A 14,644-nucleotide genomic window follows, 5' to 3' on the forward strand; every position below is an offset into this window, starting at 1 on the left:
ACAAAGTCCTACTATTGGAACTTTCTAAGGCCACCTTATGTGTGTGTAAGTGATGGACCTACCCAACATTGGACTCCTTTGATCCATAGAGATCTAGCCGATATGATGGACGAAATGGATTATCCACTAGTGGCCCCACATAGTAGAAAACCGAAAATAAATAAAGGAAGAAAGAAAAAAAAGTGTCACTGGGTGTTATTGCCCAGTGACATGAGGGCGGAAGCCTCCACGGGCTACCCCCACACGTGGACCCCACCATGATGAATGTGTTTAATCCACACCGTCCACCATCTACTTCAGATGATTTCAAGCCATGGGGCAAACTTTGAGGAAGATCTGAGTCTTGAGTGGGCCATATTAAGGCAAACAATTCCCTTCTATTGAAACCTTCTAGGACCTGTTGTGGAGTCCATGATGATCCAACTAGTCCTATTCAGAGTCTATTTGACCTCATTCGAGGTGGTCAAGATGGTGAATGGATTAGATCATCTACTTAGGGCCTACCTTAATAGTGCATGCAAAACATAAAATATAATAATAATAATAATAATAATAATAATAATTATTAAAAAAAAATTTAATGAATACCATGCACATGGGCAGGAACCATTCTTGGAAATTGTTGGATCTCACATGTGGGACCCATCTTGATGTTTATATTTAATTTGATCCATCCACCGACTTCTCCAGATCATTTTAGGCTTTGGGACAAAATATGAGGCAGATCCGAGTCTCTAGTGGGCTGCATGAAGGGAAACAAAAGGCCTAGTGTGCGGTCCTTGTTATCCAAACTAGTCCCAGTCAAGCCCATTAGGCTCCGCTCAAGCTGGCCTACACAGTGAACAAAGTATATCATCCCTGTGGGGGCCATTTTGATGGTGTAACCAAAACCAAACATATATATGTATAGATATATATATATATATATATATATATATATATATATATATATATATATATATATATATATATATAAAAGGAAATTGTGACATCTAGTTAGTGTCTTGGGTGAGAAGACGCCCACTTGGGATGTGGAGTGGGGCCCACACATGGGATCCCCTATGTTGTGTGTGTTTCATCCATTCTGCCCATATAGTAGCCAAAAATGAGATAGGGCCACACCACTAGAAATAGTGGGGGCAATGATATCCACTGTTTAAACCTTTATGTGGCCCACCATGTGGATTGTATGCCATTTAATGGTGGCACGAGCAATACATGATCTGTACCCTAGCTAAGTGTGGCCAGGATGTTGGGAAGACAACTATCAGCTTGATTCAAAGCATTTGGGGGCCACATAAGGGGACTCATTGCGCACACTGTCCAGCAGTGCTCACCTTGTGCGGCCACCCCAATGTATCTATTTAATCCATGCCACCCATTTATCCCTCCAATTCATTTTAGGATGGGGCCCAAAAATGAGGCCAATCCATATCTCAGGTGGGTCACACCTCAAGGAAGAGAGGGACAAGGTGACCACCGTTGAGACATTCTTAGGACCCACCATGATGTCTGTATTTTATCCATGACCCGCCATGATGTATCTATTTTATCCATACCCTAAATATGTTTTCCATATCAGTTTTGGTATGATCCCATAGAAGAGGCCGATCAGACCCTCAAGCGGGCCACACTAAAGAAAAGACGGCCATTCGATGTCTCAACTGGAACCTTCCTAGGAGCCACTACAAAGTTTAATTGCGACCCACACCCTTAGTGGGACCCACCGTGGACCCCGGCCCGGTGCATGTATTGCGTAGTCGAGCTATCCATCCACTTGACAGCCCACGATAGGCGTGGCCCATGGTAGCCCCCACCTTGCTTTATGCATGTTACTTCTACCACTTTCTTTCATTTCTAGCCCATCTATAAGGCATGTTTGAGATTCTAATAGGCCGCCTTGTGGACCCAACTGGGCTTTATACTACCCACATTATTGTCAATTAAGGGACCCACCACGATTGTTGGTGAACTCCACATGTCGTGCCTTTCTAGGCCATTGTGAGCATGCTTAAGTTGTAATTAAAGGCTACGACTGGCACCCTTCTTAGATTCTTTATGTGCCCACATGGCTCACTATGAGTGGGCCTTTCGACTATAGGCCCACCCATGTAGGAGCATGCGGGGCCCATTAGGGGTAGAATCGAGTGGATCCCACCTAGTCATAGCCATATTATATTTGTGGAGCCCATAGTGATTTTTGTTCATAACCCCAAGTGTAGGGTCACGATGCAGTAATAATCTTGGTGAGACCAAGGTCGAATACACATGGACCAATCTCATGTGTCTATTTTGAAAGTAATTATAATCAAAACTAGGAAAAGATCTGACCCAAATTAGGAAAGTATAGAGAGTAATTGTGATTAAAGTGATTGAAACTAACAAATTCAAAGGTGGTAACTAGGGTTTCCAAGGATCCACTTGAAGAGATCAGGGAGATCTATGCTTGATTCAAGGACACAACTAGAATCAAAGTCCCATCTTATCCAATTGGAAGATATCTCAGTACAACCAAATCTGAACTTCCTTTGACCTAATTCTCAATGGATGAGAGGTGTGAGAACTGGAAGTGATTCCATCACAAAACCATGCCCAAGAGACAAGGCAAACAATAGGATTTACCAATCCCACAACCAATCATAAGAGAATTGGGAAGATTAGGCAGGATTCCATTACCCAACCATGCCATGGGACAATGGTGAACAACAGGATTTCCTAATTTCACAATCTCAATACATGAAAAGAACATACTCAAAGCTATCACATATCTATTGTAATTTGAGTCATAACAAACCATTAAAAATTAAAAGTACTTCTTAAATATTAAACTCGAATCAAAGATAGTTCAACATAAACAAGACTCAAGGTAATAGAAAACATCTCATCACGCTACAAGCTTTACCTCTTAGCCCTAACTAAGAGGTTTAGCTGACCATAGACATCATTAAACTAAAATCTCTTAAGAAAAACATAAAAATAACTAAGGAAAAGGAAGAAAAAATCTTGGCGATGGCTTCTCTATGCTTTTGCTCCACTCCTCGAACCCTATAAGATGCTTAGGGATGACTTTGGGACTTCTATTTATAGTTGTACATCACCTCCTTTCGCCCCGAGTTGGAAAATTTCGAAAATCGCCTCAAATTTACGCAGTCCGCTCAACATCTTCATAACCCTCGACTGTTCGAGGGTCACCTTTGACTGGTCGAGGATATCCTTTAACTAGTTGAGGATGACTAGAATTTAGAAGATTTTGTCAGCGGAGTTCGAGTCGAGGAATCTTCTACTAGTCGAGCAGGGCCTTCTACTGGTCAAAGATGGGCTTGACTAGTCGAACGATGCATATTTTTAAGGTTCTTTTTCTTCACTTCAAATCTTTAATGTTCTTCATTCCTCACTTGCTTTTTTGGATCTTTGGCATGTAAATTTTTCCTTTTTGGTCTTCTAAGATCCAACCTTTGCTTTGGTGATTCTTAAGCGTTAAATCCATGCTTTTAGCATCCTTTTCAATCCAGGTTCTTAAATTCACCTTGCAACACAAATATGATTAAAATAGAACATTAAGCAGTATCATGTTCATAAAGCCAAGTAATAAATGGGGGATAATTTTTAATATTTGACTCTCAACAATTTTATTTGCAATCCAACTTAATTGCGTGTCCTCTTTAGTGAATAATGATGCCCACACTATGGGTTGCCTTGTCGTTCATTTATGGCTGCCCATTAGGCCTACCTAGATTTATATGTAGTGGTTGTACCATGTGCTAACCCTATGGTTTGTGTCGTGTTTCCACCATTGAACTACCATTTGGGTTCCATACATTCCATGTATTAAGCCCGTCGTGGGCCTATGTTTGGTTGGTTGCGGGCTGCCCTCTTGGGCCTTGATTAGGGATTGTTGTAGGGCCTACTTTAATGACCAGTTTAGGCCCACCATGATTATTTGTGGATCCTACAATTTGTTACCCCGTTTGGATGCCGATAGTTGTATGTTTTAGCCGCTTAGGTGCGAGCTTGCTATGTAGGCCCATTAGCTTGAAAGACCACTTAAGTATAGCCCTATGGGCCTCGATAAACTAGGTTTCCAAGTAGGTTCTACCCATTATGAATGATGAATTTTCATGTGGTGCGATATTTTACATGTATGTTAGTACAATACTTCCTTGATAATTTATGTAGTATTACCTTAGTGATTTATGCGATGTTTATGCTCATAATTGCTATAACACTTCCTTTATGTTGACATGGTGCTTTCTTTATATTGATGAGACACTATTTTATGTTAGATGTGGCATTGCTTTTACATTCAAGTTAACATTGCTTTATATTGATTTAGCCTTGCTTTTACGCTTGATATGGTATTACACACCTCATGCATAGTGGTTATGATCGTATGTTATCATATCTCATTCGTATCATGTGTGCATAACTTGGATGTTGGCTAATTCATGATTTTTGGCTTACTTATGCACAGAAAGGCCGCATTGACAACTTTACAAGCTTGAGACACTATCAGGAAACCCATAAGAGATGGGGCCATCTTGCATGTATGTATGGCTTGCATACATGTTACATGACTCAAATGATGGACTTATACATTCACACACTGTATGATGCATTTGCATTACACCCTAGTGACATCAGGGTTGTGGCCTCCACAGGCATATCGTGGATGGTTGGATTGGACACTAAAAATATCTGTTTTAGCATTAAGGTGTTAAGGATGTCCGTGGGTGAAAGTCCTTAAACCTTGTGGGCCAACATGATGCTTCAACGTTGAGACCAAGTGAATAACATGAGCGCCCTAGTACCAAATACCAGTAGGCCGTGTCTCTCACTATGTCGTGGTCTGTTGAAAAGGGGTGTGACCTTATCTGCCCAAGGGTAGAGAGCTATAAGCTAGGTTGAGTTTGACCAGCTCGTAAATGGCTTTGCTATTAATGAGTCAGGTGGCCATTAGCATACCACTGGCAAGGTGGATAGTGAGGTCTCTTCCACTCACCTGGGCATGTACATGATGGGGCGGCAGCCAGTGTGGAGTGTACTAAACCCCAGTGATGATTCCAGTGATGAAAATTGTACTGAAATGTGGACTTACTGAGTAGGAGTTGCATGTTCAACATTTGACTCAGTCATTCATTCATTCACTATCACTCAGGTTGGTGGTGCACAATTAAATCAATATGTGCACCTTCATAATGGCCATGATTTCGGTTAGGTACACGACTAACCTGAGATCAGAAGTTTACCACATTGAGTCTAGCTATCCAAATCAGGTGTGGGACTAATTTGGATAGAAGTCCCTTGTGATGAATCTCACGGCTTGCGATACCACGTACTATCATCCCGCTACACACATTAGCTTTGTCATTCATTTTGCATCTTATAGCTGAGATGGGGCTGATGGTATTGATGGACTTGTCAGAATTTGCATATTATATGGCATCCTCAGTATATGACATTTGACTCAGTATGTCTTTGCATCGCATAGCTTGGATAGGGCTGATGGTATTTGTGGACTTGCCAGTCAGGCCTACATCATTCCACTTACTCTAACATTTGTATGCATGGCACATGTATTGCGCACACACGCACGCACTCTCTAAGCTTCATAGTAAGCTTATGTATGTTTGTTACGTGCAGGTTATCTTAGACCATAACAACATTGAGGCAGAAGCATGTGCCCAATCTTTGGAGTTTTGTTATATCATGTATTTTTCTTTCAGCACTGTACTCAAAGATTATATTAGTGGATATGCGGTGATAATGTTTTGTGACTTGGGTACACTTGTGGTTATGCTCCTTTTAAAAAAATTCACCCTGAAAATCCTCCTTGCAGGATCCCAGGATGGAAACCTGGCGCATGGGAGTTGGGAGCCGAGAATGGGGTACTACAGAGGCTATCAGTACCGAATTCGGCGATTAAAAATTTTGCAAGTCCGGTTTCCAAGTTTGGAGGGTTGCAAAAAGAAGATATTTAAAGCTATCGCAGCATCGATTGTAATTTGAGTCACAATAAACCATAGAGAACTGAAAACATTCCTTAAAATCAACTGGAAATCAATGAAGTTCAATATCAAAATGAATCAAAGTAAAGTAAACATCCCAATCACACTACAAGCTTCTCCTCTTAGCCCTAGCTAGGAGGTTTAGTTAACCATAAACATGATTGAACTAAGAACTCTTAAAGAAAACATAAAAACAACTAAGGAAGAAGAAGAAAAACTCTTTGCGGTGGCTCTCTACCCTTTTGCTCCACTCCTTAAACCCTAGAAAATACCTAGGAACGTCCTAGGGACTCCTATTTATAGTCGTGAAGCTCCACCTTACTCATCGACTTGGAATTTCCATAATCCGATCGCGAAAGCATCTCAATTTACACAGCCGCGTTACGCATCAGTCGGATCGAATTCGAGTTCGAATTTGGAAAGGATTCTCTTTTAGCTATTGCCCGATTTCAGTCGGACCAAGATGGGTTCGGTCGGACCAAACTTAAGTTGTCGGTCGGACCAAATTAATCTTCGGTCGAATTGAATTAACACCTTTCAGCACCGGAGCTTTTTGTAAACTTTCGGTTGCACTGAATCCTCCATTTGGTCAGACCAAATTAACTATCGGTTGAACTGAATTTGCTTCCAAATTTCATCGTTGGCTGCTGGACCATTTTGCGTGATTTCAGTCGGACCAAACTTGTCTGTTTTCTACTACAGATTTTGTAATCTTTCGAGTCCTTTCTTCAGCTTTGTATTTGGTTTCCTTGGATCTTTGACATGTGAACTCTTCATTCTTGGTCTCCTAAGTTCCCTCCTCTGTCTGGGTGATTCTTGAGCATTAAATCCATGCTTTTGGTATTCTTTTCAATCCAGGCTCTCAGATTCACCTTGCAATACAAACATGTATAAAATATACCATTAAACATTATCATGTTCGTAAAACCAAGATATAAATAGGGGAGAATACGCAATATTTGACACTCAACACACTCCCCAACCAACATTTTGCTAGTCTCGAGCAAAAACATGCGTGAAGTGAATCTCAATTCTCAATGCTCAAGCCTTTTTTTCAGAAAACTATTTTTTTGCGCAATCAAGTATGAATGAGTAGAATTAAGACAAGAGATTGGGACTTTGAAAACCTAGAGCCGAATCATATAAGCAGTTAATCAAATAGGTTCTTTATTAGTTTCTTCAGAGCATAAGTTCTTATATCCCGTTTTTCGATGTGCTCAGTGAAAATCAATTTTCTTCCCATGAGAATACTATTAATTCATAATGTTAGTTATGTTCGACATATCAAGATTAGTTAAAAACTCAAGTACTGATTCCGAATTCATCCCCTTCTCTTTCTTTTTCCAGTTTTTTATTTTATATCGATGGTCACCTTTTTTTTTTTTATTCATTCTTTTCAGAATTTTTCATCCATTTTCAAACTTTTTTCAGTCTTTTCATCATATATGACCTTTTTATCGATCTCACTATTTTTTAACTGGTTCTTTTCATCTTTTAAGGTGGATAAAATTCTCCAGACTTAATTCTCAACATCTATCAATGATTCACATGCTAACAATAAAAAAATTCTAGTATAACTCACTGAAAGCAGCTTAAACGTGTCTTGTGACTTAGATTAACATGATATTCAAACTTCCTCTTAATCAATTGAGTGCAAGAACTATAAGTGATAAACTACTTAGTTGATCAAACTCCAACATTTCAAAATTCAATTTCCATCTTATCATACTTAAAAATTCTTAAGCACACAAACTATCATCTTCCAAATACATTTTGAATTCGAAAAATTGAAAATTACCAAAATTTTTGCTCAAAGACTAAGAAAATACTGATTAGTCTACCTAATCCACCCCCAACCTAAAATCTACATTTTTCTCAATGTAAAAGATATAAGCATGCAATATAAATGAGACAACGAAAATAATGAATAAGTGATGGAAAGGTAGTACCTGAAGAAGGCGAATTACAACTCTTCCAAAGTTCTCAATGTGAAGATGGGTTAGAACAATGACTAAACATTAAAAGCAAATTATCCTAATCATAAATTTTTTGAAAGAAATAAAACTAACTACAGCTCCATCAGACTAAGAGGTTAATCTTGGAAAACAGGGTCAGTCAGGGGTATGGACATGCCCTCTTAATCAAATTTCTCAACAAATGGCTTAAAACGTTGTCCTTTAACTTTGAAAACATTGTCATTCGTTGGATTCTGAATCTCGACGGCCCCATGAGGACAAACATTTGTAACAGTGAAAAGGCCGGTCTAATGAGATCGAAGTTTACCCAAAAAAATGTAACTGAGAATTATACAAAATGACTTTTTGACTAGTCATGAATGATTTCTGAAGGATGTTCCTGGCATGTAACACCTTCATCTTATCCTTGTAAATTCTTGAGTTTTCGTATACATCCTTCCAGATTTTCTCGAGTTTGTTTAATTGAAGTTTATGCAATGAGCTAGCATTGTCCAGGTTCAAGTTCAGATTTTTAATAGCCCAATAGGCTCTATGTTCCTATTCCACAGGCAATTGGCAAGCTTTCCCATAGATAAGTATAAAGGGAGACATTCTAATTGGGGTTTTAAAGGCAGTACGTTAGGCCCATAAGGCATCGGTCAAGCGAATTGAGCAATACTTACGATCAGGGTTAACTGTCTTTTCCATAATGTGTTTAATTTTCCTATTGAAAATCTCAGCTTGCCCACTTGTTTGCGGGTGGTATGGAGTGCTCACCTTATAATAGATGTCATATTTCTTCATTAAGTCTGCAAATGGTCTATTATAGAAATGTGAACCTCCACTAATGATAGCTCGAGGTGTTCCAAACTGGAAAATGATGTTTTCTTTTAAGAATTAAATGACTGTTTGATGGTCATTGTTCCAGCACGGGATCGCTTTGACCCATTTAGTGACATAGTCTACTGCTAGAAAAATATACAAATTCTCAAAGGATTATGGAAATGGTCCAATGAAATTGATGTCCCAACAATAAATGCTTCAACCATTATAATGAGACTCAAAGGCATCATATTTCAATGGGGCAATTCTCCCAATTTCTGACAACGCTTATAAGCTTTAAACATAGTGGGCCAATAAAAGCCACACTACAAAATTTTGGCCGTGGTCTTTTTAGCAGAAAAGTGACCACCACAGGCCTGAGAGTGACAGAAAGAGATGACACTTTGCTATTCATTGTCTGGCACACATCTCTTTAGAATTTAATCTAGGAAATATTTGAACAAATACAGGTCATCCCAGAAGAATTTACAAACCTCCATGGAGAATTTTTTTTCTTATCTTAGGTAGTCCAATGAGTCGGCGTGAAGCCTGTTGCAAGATAATTTGCAATGTCATCAAACCAAGGTAAATGGGAGAGTTTAAACAGTTGTTTATCAGGGAACATGTCGTTTATAGGTGTCATCTCAAGGGAATCAATGAGATTAAGTCTGAAAAGATGGTCAGCCACTACGTTCTCTCACTACCAAAAAAAGAGACAAAGCATACAAACTACGTTAGTTTTTTGCTACAGATATAAACCGTAGTTATATTTACTACGGTTTTAATCTATAGCTAAAAGTTGACACACCATTAATAATTAATGGTTTTGTAAGGGTCTCTATGGGGCCTAAAAAATATATATTGTTCTATGTAAGCCGTCCATCTATTTGGAAATATTAATTTAGAACATGAAATCAAAAATCAGCTAAATCTAAGGCTCTAGTGGACCACACAGTAGGAAACATGGAGATTAAATCACATTTGCTTCCTATGGTGTGGTTCACTTGGGCCTTCAATCAGTCTTAAGTTTGGGTCCATGAACTAAAATAATTTAATAAAACTAATGGTCGGAATGGATAAATCAAATACATCGTGGTGGGCCCCACGGAGCTCCTATCAGGACCGTCCACAGTCCGGTCTCACGAAATGTCACCCAATTTTGGGCGCGCGCTCAAAACAGGGTCACGCCCAAAACTGGTTATTTCACTCACTCTCTCTCTCTCTCTCTCTCTCTCTCTGTTCCCTAATCCCCCTCTCTCTTTCCGTTTCCCAATCCTCTCTCCCTCCCGATCTCTGCTCCATCCCTCTCCCTCCGGATCTCTGCTCCATCTCTCTCATTCTCCTCCCTCTCTCTCCAATGCATCTCTGCCGTCTCTTATATCTTTCTCTCCATTCTAGTAGCCGTGAAGCTATCCTACCCGAAGAAACACACGCCGTGAAGCTCTTCTCCATAGGCTTGATATCTTCTTTTCTTTTTCTGTCTTTCAGATTTGATACATGTTAGCTGTTTGATGAAATGACCTGCTATCTGTTTGTTGAAATGGCATGCTATCTGTTTGATGAAATGGCTAGATTTTATGCATGCTATCCGTTTGATGAAATGGCATGCTATCTGCCCCTGCCGATTTTTCAGGCTGCTAGGTACCGCTGCTCCATTCCCTATTTTGAGTTCTTCAGCCTGGCTCAGTTCAGGGACGTCTGTCCATTTCCGTTTGGATTTCTCAATTTAAATCATTCTTTCAAAATATCAAAATGTAACATATCATGTGAGATATGGGTTTTTTTTTTTTTTTTTAATTCTCTTTTTGTGGTGGATGGTTCATATTACATTTTCAGGATTGTATGGACAAAGTATCAGATCGATTATCGTCCTGTTGCCGCTGAAAAATGAGTTTATCTCATTTTAGTCAACAGTTAGAGATTTTGATAAGGATAAAAAGTAATCTCTAAAACCCATAATTTACATATGATCTCTAGTACATAATTACAGTTAATATCATTTTTTCAATGGAGCCTGTGAGTTGCTCTACATTCGTGGAGAGATGGATTGATGGGCGAAATCAAGCTATGCCCATGGAGCCTGTGAGTTGCTCTGCATTCGTGTGCATATATGACATTTGTGTGGTAGACGACTTCCAGCATGCATGTACTATGTATTGATGATGGTTAGCATCCGTCCGCAAAGGGAAAATGGAAGTTCTGAGTTTATAAGAGTAACTGCGGGGACAGGTTATTTGATCCTCTGCCCAAGGACATGTATAGTTCAGTCTGGTGTCCGCTTGGTGGACCATGCCCCAAAATATCCCATACGAGATAATCATAACCGGTCGATGCTTCACCCGCAAGCAAATGGTTAAGAAAAGATTTAGCAAAGGTCAAGGGGCCATCTGATTGAGAGATTTATCAGGTGTGCCCCATCCACATTGGGGCTCATCAAATCAACCGCTTAACCAACAAATCATGGGCCCCAATATGAATGGACCGGTGAAGATCGGATATATTCTTGTCTGTTACTAGTCATGTAATTTATGTTATTTCATTATTGTTTTCAATTATTTCAATTATTTGTTATTTTGTGCTTCCAAATGGTACTGGGTATTCTAAAAAAGTATAACTAGAAAGTTCTCAGTATGTCATATGATTTGCCTTTCTCAAATGTCGATATTTATCTTCTTTTGATTCTTTTTATCTTTATCAATATTCTAACAGTCATGGGGTACTTTAATCCTTAATGACTTTAGTCCTTGGAGGATGGTTTCTGATAGTTTGGGTACATCAGAGGACGACGATTCTTTTCTACTCGCTGGTCTGCTTAGTTTTCCGTGGAAGGATGTTGCCATGTGTAGATGTCAATTTCAGGAAGTACTTTACCTCTCTGGTCTGATGATGCTGACCATAAGAAATTACTTGCTAATATGTATCACGATGGTATTGGATAATACAATGCATTTCCGAGCTTGCGAGGATGCCTAATTTACTTCATTTGCATCTCACACAGTGACGAGTAGGAAGCTTTTTACCTATTCTCTGTACTTCATTTGTCTGTAGTGAATTGCTTGTTTATAACCTAGCACACGCATTTTGAAGTGACATGTTAAAATGTAAATTTGATTTAAGATTTTCTATTTTCCATTGTGCAGAAACAAACAAAGCATCAGATTTTGCAGTTGGTGGCACTTATCAAGCTGTCACATTTTCATATGGAAGCACCTGTGCTTCTGGTGGAATGAAGAAATCTGATACTGGGTTGCAATTTCCTGGTTTCCATCCACCATTCCCTGTGCCTGAAAGCCTAGTAAACAACCTGGTGAGAACACCTGTAAATATATGTTTTTTCACTGGATATATTTGTTTTGCATATAACGTAGGTTATGTTGTTTGTAGATTGCTACTAATGCCTCTTCAAGCTGGCCATATGATAATATTCCAAGATAAGTGTGTTATTCTAAGGCTTACTATGTCTAAGTTTCAAATGCTTGGAGCAGCAATGAAGTTCTGACCTAAGGTTGCCATTTGTGGGACCTAGTTTCCTTGTTTCATGACCAAAAAGGACAGTGCGGGTGTGATAAGAATTATAGAATTGGTTTCCCTTTTTTTTAATTATGCGTAGATCATTTCAATATTTCTCCTCATTATAACATGGTACTTTTATATAGTATAAAGTTGAAATCACAAAATCCTGTTTTGAATGTGCTTGGTTCTGCAATTTTATGATGCACAATTATCTGATTTCTGAAAATTCAGCTATGAATCTGTATGGGGGAATTTTCCATTTATGAATGCAATAGTCTTGCTCTCTTGCTAAACGCTTCCCATTTTACTCTCCTTTTTTAGTCAAAGCTGCCAGGGAAGAGTCTTGCTTCTCTGAAACATGATTCACAGAGCCATGCATCTAGTAAGGAAAAAATTCGAGAGACAGGTAGGTCTAAAAGTGACAGCTACTTATCTAGTGGGTCACACCATTGTACTAGTCCAATTGTGTTTGATGAAATTCCATTAAGCGACAAGCATGTCACGTGTTTGATAAAATTCCTGAAACGAATGTGTGTATTTTTTAGGATATTCCTCATACTATGTGAGGCTCATCATATAAACGGTTTGAATCACTGAAAGATAACTTCATATACAAAGGTTATCCAACCTGTTTGCAAGATAGACATGGAGATGGCTGGCTTCGAAACTTTCAAGATTGGAATTTTTAACCTTTTAATCAATGGCCCATAAAAGAATGTTAGGGAGATATTTTATATTCAAAAGAAAAGAGTAATATGATCAATGTGTTAAAATATTTCAATCTCAGAGTTCTAGTACTGGCTAACCGGCATCCTCGGTGTCACCTGTTATGTAGTTTAGGCGTCTCCTATTACAAGACGTGGGATGTATTCTAGCGAAACCTCTTCCATATTTCATTCCATCAATTCCTGCTACCATTCTAAGACTGTACCTTGGTCTCTGAGACTAATTGAGGAGGAAAGAAGTGTGAGTGTTCCACATTAAATGGAATTTCAGCACACATGTTTTTCAAGGAGTTTATGGTTGTTCTTTAGCATTGCAAACTGTTGCAAAACAATATTCGTTGACTGGGCTTGAATTATTCTGGAGGAAGGATTGCTAGTAAATTGTTGTGGACCTGATTTTTTTATGGTTGTGGAGGTAACAAAAGTGACCCATGATTTGGGCAAGCTTTTTATCTCCTCCAAACTTGATTTTCTAATAGTTGATCATATGATCAAGCTACTATTAACAGTGGACTAATGATTTTCATTCTTATTCTTTGTTTCCCTTCCCCCTTCTTTTTCTTTCATATTCATCATTGCTTAATGGTTGATTTCAAGAGTTTTCCAGCTTCTTCTACTATCATTTGAGGACCTCAAAGGCCCAACTAACTTGAGATTTTTATATGCAGGCTGATGTATTTTTAGCCCCACAGATCAATGTTGCCACTGCAAGGTTCAATATTGAAATGGTAAAGTTTTTAAGTATTTATTTTATCTTTGGTTTTTCCTGTTCTTCATAAATAATTTGATGTCTTAGCCTCCTGTCATTAGCAGCCAGTCTTGTCACTATTTGTACATATGTCATCTCATGAGTCTTACTTTTTGTAATTTTCTTACCCTTGTAGTGATTATCAGAAGCAGTGGGCCCTCATTGAAAGATTACCCTTGTAGTGAGTCCAATCAAGGTATGGATAATACATGGTTTTAGTTCATGGTAAGTGGTACCTTTTAGTTCATGGTTTTAGTGAGTCCAATCAAGGTATGGATGCTTGAACCTCTGTTTTGTGATCCTGGCCAGTGTTGTGGTAAAATGTAGAAAATATTGGATGTAACCAGAACAAATGCTGCTGCTCATTCTTAACATGACCAGTGTCTGATTTATGTCTTTCCAGGTGCTTCTCGAAAGAAGCAGCCAATCAATTCAAACCAGAAGGCTACCCAGGAGAAAGTAAGAAGCTACATAATACTTGGTGCTATTTAAGATGCCACTGGACTTATCTTTACCTTTTTCCAAGCATCAGAAAATTGAGAATATGGGTGATCTGAAATCATGGTCATAACTGGGTCAGGTGGGGCCCAAACCATGGCTCTTGCAACCTCAGTCTGTCCTGCTAGTTAAGGATCCTAGCCTGACTCGGTCAACTACCAAGTACTAGAGGCTTGGAGAGTTTAAATAAGTTGCAACTGGTGAGCTTCTCAGGCCATTAAGCAGACATAGGCCCTGGCCTTGCGCAAATGATCATACTGGCTTCAAAGCTCAGGTCCATGCCCAGTCCACATGCCTATAGACTCTGCCAAATCTGGCTGGCTGAAAATGGCATGGCCTGACCCATTTGTACGCCAGATGTTAAAGCTGTGGTCATGG

Source organism: Magnolia sinica, chromosome 13 (genome assembly GCF_029962835.1).
Source record: "Magnolia sinica isolate HGM2019 chromosome 13, MsV1, whole genome shotgun sequence".
Classification (NCBI taxonomy): domain Eukaryota; kingdom Viridiplantae; phylum Streptophyta; class Magnoliopsida; order Magnoliales; family Magnoliaceae; genus Magnolia; species Magnolia sinica.